Genomic DNA, 8,431 nt, shown 5'->3' with positions numbered 1-8,431 from the left:
TGTGTTTATATGTTGAAAAAAACAAGTCTAATGTGATTTAATGTGATTTGTTGAAAAAGAAACACTAAATTTCAAACTTATATAATGGATTTTAAAATGCTTTATTATTAATGTGATTTTTTTATAGTCATATGTGGTATATTGTACTTATATGTTTCTCTTTTAATAAAATACTATAATATATAAGTAATGCAAAAAATTAGAACCAGCAACTAGGATTTAGTCTTTTATTACATTGTTTAAAATTTATTTTTTTTAAAGATGAAATGAAGTAGGAAAATTCTATATTAAGACCTTTGTTGGTAGGCTTAAATTTTCTTCTTTATATTAAGCAAGATAAAATTATTAATTTTGAAACCTATTAAGATATATTGAAGAAATGATTGAATAAATTCACAAAAATGTTCTTAGAAAGAAGAGTAGATAGGTTGATATAGAATTTAGACGGTTTGATAATCACATACTACCAACCTATATAAAAATAAATAAAATAAAATAATAAAAACAAATGAGTTTTGACACTATTGCAATATCATATTATTAAATAATTTAAGATTTTTTATCTATTATATATATGTGTATTTAAATGCTTTGTATGAAAATGTATGTGCATATATATATATATATATATATATATATATATTTACATAAAGCACATGTTTTTATTAAAATAAAAAGTTCTTAAAATAAAACACTGAACATTGCAAAAACATACTTAGCATTTTTTTAAAAAAATTTAATAAGCAGGTTTACATTTAGAATGAATTAAAGATACATTTTTAAGAATTTGGGTACAATATTCCTTAAATAATATGAAAGTGTTTATGTTGTATTTATAACAACCACTTTATACACAACACTTAGATACATGACTTTCAATATACCTATTAATTTCACGCACTATTCGTAGAGTTGTGGCAGCAGCTCCAAGGGGCTCATTTGACGGGAGGTAATTTTTATACGAGCTTTTGCTTTAGTTCATAAAAACGTAGAATACATGACACATGTGTATTCAGAAATCTAAAAGTCAGTCTGCAAAAGTTAAAAAAGGAAAAGGGGGGGGGGGGTATGAGCGTCGGGAGATTGCGGAGATCCCTGAACCCCGGGTACATTTTTAGACATGTCAGGAAAGGGCATGATGGCCACGATGTCGAAGTTATTTATGAGATCGGGCTGTGCTGGAGGACGAATCGAGTAACATCTCCTGTCAGAAGCAGAGGATGACTGCCACTACGACGATGAAGGCACAGTATATGATATGGATGATACGGCGTGAAGCTCCTCTGCAGGGGGCATAGACAAGCACAGCAGCGGCACGAGAGAGCTTATTTGCCAGGAGGGTTTCTCGTGGGGAGGCGGAGAGAAGGAGCAGAGCCAGCAACTAGAGGAGAGCGGAGCCCCCTCTGAATATTGTCGGTGTTTTTTGCTGACGCAAGATTAGCGTAGACGGGTACATCACAAGATTGAGCAGGTGGGTTGGCAAGAACTGAGCAGTGGGCCAGGAAGTTTTTGAGCTCTAGTCAGGAGCGGTGGCGGTGGTTCTGGTGTTTTTCCGAAGCCCCGACACGCAATGTAGTCGTACTTCGGACGCACTCGTTGGATCAGCGTTGAAGCCACTCACAGCACATGTTGAATATTGTGATTCGGGTATCTGAATAACAGCGTGAGGTTTGCTGCCTTCTGAGCCTGGTACAAGTGCCTGATACAGTTACAGTACGCCATCGGCTGTGGGTCCGTTCATTGTTGGAGGGCCTCCCGATTTTCTCTGATCTGTCTCTTGGATTTTGGGGTGGAGTTTTTTTTAGACAGGAGCAGTTTGATGTTAGCTTCCGATCATCGAAATCGGAGAGAAGTCAAATTTCTGGCAACGATTCAAGTAACAAGTGCTGCATTGAGTGGCATTTCGGATCACCTAACTTACTTCGGAGGAGGTGCAATTCCCAAAACTCAATTTTTGGATTGGAGCTATTTTTTATGTTGTCGAAGTTCTTTAAACTTTGATTGTAGATATTAGGGTATGGAGAAGATCGTAGATATTCTGTAATGTGTTCAAGCAATTTTTTATTTTTACTTTTATTATTTTAACATGTTTATTTGAATTTTGAGTTGTTTAAAAATAACTTGGTTATTTATATGTATGACATATAATCAATAATTTAAGTTGTAGTTTTAGTTTAATAGAATATGGTAGATTTTCTAAACTATTTTTTAAAAAAATAGTTAAATGTTATATATTTAGTGAAATGCAATGTTCTAAGATTGATCAAAAGACAATGGTTAATCCTTAAGTTATGTATTTCGCATTCTACCATTTAGCTTTGATAATAGTTATGGATCAAATAAAAAAACATCTTATGTTGTAAGTATTTTGAATTTCATAAGAACAAAGTTAATTCATGAGAAATTGTGTGATGCCTATGTAGGGGAATGGAAATGAAAGACATGGAGATGCCAACAATAATAAAGGCTATGGAATTGGAGCTCAATGATATTGAGATAATGGGAGATGAACAATTTCATAAAAATCAATGCAAGAATTTAGTAGAAAACTTTAAAAAAGGCTTGCAAGGAGTTGAAGCTATAGTTGGAGTACATGTGCACACATTGCAACCAATATTGGAGGACTTCTCTCAAATTATTGTGAAAGTAAAGTGGCTGATAAAAAATTGTTCAAAAAATTGGAAGAAAGTGATATTGATGCAAAGATGTAGTCAAGAGACATTTAGGGAATTGCTCTTGGAATTGCAATGGTTTTACAATATGATTTATGAAGTTGTTTTCAAAAGAGGATTATGTCAAAAGTTGGAGGTTAATGGATGTAACAAATTTGAACCATGTGGTTTAAAAGATGTTGCAGATGATGAAAGATTATTATTTCAAAAGTTAAAAAATATGGTTGATAGTGTACCTAATGATTCAAGTACTTTCAAATTGATCAACTATATACTAGAATGGCAATCTTGCATTCAAAAGTTTGAATGCGGAGCAGAAGAGTTTATGTCTTTTCCTACAAATTTTGCTGAACCAAATTATAAAGAAAAGTTGTATGAAAGTATGGGAGTGGTAGTATATGTGACAACATGGTTGGACTTTGAAAGTATTACAAAGATTATTACATTTGGAAGTGTTGAAGCAAAAGTTAGACTTGAAAAAGAAGCACATATTTTATCATGTTTGAATCATCCAAATATTATTAAGGTGTTTTATTGTGCCATTAAAGTTAATTCAAACCACAGAGGAGAAATTATAATTGGTATGGAAAAAGGTGATATGAGCTTGTTTAAATTATTATGTGACAATCAATCTTTGAAGATGTCTTTTCTACACAAAATTGATGTAATGATTCAAATTGCTAATGCAATGCTTTACCTTCATGACATGAAGATGGCTCATCATGGTTTAAAGCCTCAAAATGTTGTAATTGTGAATTTTGATATGGACAAAATAAAAAAAAATAGTTTCATACATGTAAAATTGATAGATTTTGGAATATCTAAAGTGGAAGTAAATGGTGATGAAAGACCAACAAATCAAGGAATATATGGAATACCTCATTACATTGCTCCTAAAGTAAGATATCCTATAAACCAAGTTAATTCATTCAAAGCGGACGTTTTTAGTTTTGGAATTCTTTGTTGTGATATTTTGACAAGTGTTGCAAACAAATGGGACTATAGAGACTCTTCTATTTATGTAAAGAAGAGATTAAAAAGCTTATGCAAATTTGATCATAGACTTCAATTAATGATTAAAGAATGTTTAGATATAAGATATCCTTCAAAAAGACCTTCATTTCTAGAAATTGTGAAGAGCTTGATGGAAGTGAAGAAATATTTTCTTGAAGATGAACTTATAAAGAATGAAAAGATGATATTCAATTCCAATATATCAATTGGAAAGAATCTTGTGCGACATTTACAAGATTGGATCATAAATATTTATAAGTTGCCTAAACATAGATGCATAAGTAATAATGAAATGAGTAATGAGTATATAAATATATCTAATGATACACCATATATTTATGATTCAAATGTAAGTGTTCATGACCTTTGTAAAGATTTAGAAATAAGCAATTGTAATGTTAGTTATATACAATTAGTTTTTTAAATTTTAAATTATCAAAAATATATATAATATGATTAAAATAATAAAATTATTAGGAAATATATTTCTTAGTAATATAAGAAATTATTATTTACATTTTTGTATTTATGTGCAGATTGACAAGTATTTAAAAAAGAAAAATAAATATTCAAGTCTTCAATTAAAGTTTTTGGAATTGAAGAAGCTACTTCTTAAAAACAACATGGTAGGTATAGTTGGTATGGCTGGCATAGGTAAATCTACATTGGTGAAGGCTTTTAAAGAACACATTGAGAAAAAATGATGAAACAAAACAATGTTTTTGTCAAATGAAAACAATAATATAAAAAAAACTTTTTTTAGTAACACAACTTTTTTACAAGGTACAATCCTTTGGAATCTAAAAAATGATTATTTAACAAAGTTAAATACAACTTTACAAGTTTGAGACAACAAAATCAAAGCCATGAATCTTGAAGAAGGTAAACAATTATTAATTGAAAAACTTCAACAAAAAAGACTTCTTATCATCTTTGATGATGTTTTAAATCATGAAGATATGAAAAAAGTAGTGGATATTACAATGATAAGTGTAAGAAAAAGTAAATTTATAGTCACGAGTCATGAATGGAATATATTGAAAAAATTTTTAAGTGAATCAAGCAAAATAGAATTAAGTTTACTTAATGAGAGTTCAAGTATGGAAATATTTTTTAAGCATGCTTTTAAGGATGGACCCTTCTATATGCCACATTTATATGAATTTTCTAAAGAAGTAATCAATGCTTGTGCTGGATATCCTTTGAATTTAGAAATTGTTGATTCTTCTTTAAAAGGACAAACAAGACTTCGTGTGTGGGAGCAGGCTTTGCAAAGATTAAAAAGAGCTAGTACATATTTGGATAATAAAGATCTTTTGGCAATGATAAGGCCTAGTTTTGATGACCTTAGAGATGAAGAAAAGATAATATTTTTGGATTTAACATGTTTTTTTAGTAAAGATGTATGGATTGAGGACATTAATCAAGATACATTTTTCCAATTTTATGAATATGAGTTTGAAAACTGTGAAAAAATAATCACATCTTTAAAAGATAAGTCATTTATCAAAGTAGACAAATTTAGAATGATAACCATTCATGACTTGTTACAAGACATGGGTCGTAAGATTTCTAGAGAAGAATTCAAGGATGTTCGAAAATGGAATGAGAATTGTACATTATTTGCCAATTTTGAATCAAAGGTATGACTTCAAACTTATTAAGGCATTAATTTGAGATGTATAGTATTTATTAAAATCTAATATCTTAAATTTATATTCGTTAAAACAAAATTAGATGTAAATAATAAATATTACAAGTTTTAATGTAAAGAATGTATTTTGTTATACAAGATGATTTATATATAAGAGGCATTTGTTTTACAAATTATCAAAGTCATTTGAAACCATATGGTGGTATGAAGATTAAATTATCTCATCTTTGTTTATTGAGTTTTATGGCATGTACAAATACAAACATGTTAACTTCAATTATAGAACAATCCAATCAATTAAAGTGGTTAAAACTCTATTTTTTTGGATTAGAAAATACAATATTAAAATATAACATTGAAATTAATTTATATCTTATTCACCAAAAATATATGAAAAATCTTGTTATATTGGAGATAATTGGCTTGACAAGTCTAACATCATTTTCAATTGATGCATCAAGTATGAAGTTTTTAAAAACTATGAGTCTAAAATATTGTTCTCAACTTGAAAACTTGAACATTTATAATGGACAAAATATGGTTTTAGATAATCTTAATTTTGAAGGATGTTTGAAACTAAAGAATGTAACAAACATACTTTCTATCATAAAAATATTGAGGTATTTGAATTTACAACTTTGTAAGGATATGGACAAAATAGGTGATGAAGTGCACAAAGGATCTTCTTTAATCTCAATAGACTTGACAAATTGCTTTAATTTACAAAAAGTAGATAAACTATTTGACTATCTTGTATCTCTTGAGATATTATGTTTTAAAGATTGTATCAATTTGAAGCATATTCATACTACGTTTGATGATATGACAAACTTGAAGCTATTGTGGTTTGAAGGATGTGAGAATTTGGAAGAAATACCTATGGGATTGAAGCATCTCTCATCTTTGCAAAGATTATCATTTGAAGATTGTACAAAGTTAATGATTAAAGGTGATACCTTTAATGCATTGACATCTTTGACACACTTAGATTTGAGCGGTTGTGTTAAATTGGAAAAAATAGACAACGAATTTGGTAAGCTTGTATCTCTTGAGATATTGTATTTTGCAAATTGTACTAATTTGAAAGAGATTCATGCTAGTTTTGGTGGTATGACAAATATGAAGAGATTGTGCTTTGATGGATGTGAGAATTTAGAAGACATACCTATGGGATTAAACCATCTCTCATCTTTATAAGGATTATCACTTGAAGGTTGTACAAAGATGAAGATTGAAGGTGATACCTTTGAAGTATTAACATCTTTAACGTTCTTGAATATGAGTGATTGTGTTAAAGTGGAGACAATAGACTATAGATTTATAAATCTTATATCTCTTGGAAATATCATTTTTAAAGATTGTACTATTTTAAAGAAGATTAATACCAAGTTTAATAGTATGACAAACTTAAAGCTATTGTCATTTGAAGGGTGTGAGAATTTGGAAGACATGCTTATGGGATTGAACTTTCTCTTATCTTTGCAAGTATTATCATTTAAAGATTGCAAAAAGATGAACATTAAAAATGATACCTTTGGTACATTGTCATCTTTAACATACTTGGATTTGAGTGGTTGTATTCAAGTAGAGACTATATACAATGAATTTGCAAATCTTATATCTTTAGAAAATTTGTTTTTTGAAGATTGTACCAATTTAAAGAAGATTGATGCCACATTTGGTGGAATGACAAACTTGAAGAGATTGTCATTTAAAAGATGTGAGAATTTAGAAGCCATGCCTATAAGATTAAACTATCTCTTATCTTTGCAAGTATTATCACTTAGAGGTTGTACAAAGATGAAGATTGAAGGTGATATCTTTGGTATATTAACATCTTTGACATACTTAGATTTGAGTGATTGTGTTCAAGTAGAGACTATACATAATAAATTTGCAAAACTTATATCTTTAGAGAATTTATTTTTTGAAGATTGTACCAATTTGAAGAAGATTGATGCCAAGTTTGATAGTATGACAAACTTAAAGCTATTATCATTTGAAGGGTGTGAGAATTTGGAAGACATGCCTATGGGATTGAACTATCTCTTATCTTTGCAAATATTATCATTTAAAAGTTGCAAAAAGATGAAGATTGAATATGATACTTTTGGTACATTATCATCTTTGACATACTTGGATTTAAGTGGTTGTAATCAAGTAGAGACTTCATACAATGAATTTACAAATCTTATATCTTCAGAGAATATATTTTTTAAAGATTGTACTATTTTGAAGAAGATTCATGCTACATTTGATGATATGATAAACTTGAAGAGATTGTGGTTTGATGGGTGTAAGAATTTGGAAGACATGCCCATGGAATTGAAGCATCTCTCATCTTTGCAAGGATTATCACTTAAAGGTTGTACAAAGATGAAGATTGAAGATGATACCTTTAATGCATTGACATCTTAGACATCATAGATTTGAATAGATGTATTAATTTAGAGATAATACATAAGAGATCCTCTCTTTTTTTAGTAACTTAGGATTTAATATAATTTTAGTATTGTAACATTGATACAAAAGTTTATTAGCATGGTATAGGTGATAATATTGTATTAAAAATAGAACAATAATAGAAGAATTGGATTTAAAATTCTTCTTAATTTTTATTTTAAAATCATTATTAAAATATTAGGTATTTTAAACTATTTACAATAACAAATAATAAAAATAATAATCATTTTTGAAGTATATAAATCATGCATGATTAATTTATTTATTTCAATTATTTTTATTTAAACTCTTTATTTTATGAATATAGATCATTGCATAATGGTTAAATAAAAAGTCTTATATATTACTAAAGATATTCAAATTCAAAATATTTTAAACTAAATCCAAAATAAATTCTAACTAATTTTTAACTAAATTTTGATTAAAATTTTAAATAGCATCTAATTTAATTGGAAAAAAATTCAATCAAATCTTAAAGAAATATTTATCAAATTATAATCAATTTACAAGCCTTTTATACTCATAATTTGCTTTCTTCAAAGTTGGAGGTACAAAAAGAACTTTAATTTTTTCATAGCTTTACTTTGTTTTTTTTTTTCATTAAAATTTTTGGTTTTTTTTCAACAAT

General features: G+C 28.5%; 1 non-coding gene across 1 annotated transcript; it reads left to right on the top strand.

The window, feature by feature from the left end:
* Positions 1–1,175: 1,175 nt before the first annotated feature.
* On the top strand, positions 1,176–4,939 carry LOC112284195 (uncharacterized). The gene is made up of 3 exons (XR_012217785.2): positions 1,176–1,931; positions 2,424–4,035; positions 4,223–4,939. It is a non-coding gene; the product is annotated as an uncharacterized LOC112284195 (transcript).
* Positions 4,940–8,431: the final 3,492 nt, after the last annotated feature.

This window comes from Physcomitrium patens, chromosome 7 (assembly GCF_059467195.1).
Source record: "Physcomitrium patens ecotype Gransden chromosome 7, ASM5946719v1, whole genome shotgun sequence".
NCBI classification, from domain to species: domain Eukaryota; kingdom Viridiplantae; phylum Streptophyta; class Bryopsida; order Funariales; family Funariaceae; genus Physcomitrium; species Physcomitrium patens.
This window is presented reverse-complemented; position numbering and strand designations above follow the sequence as displayed.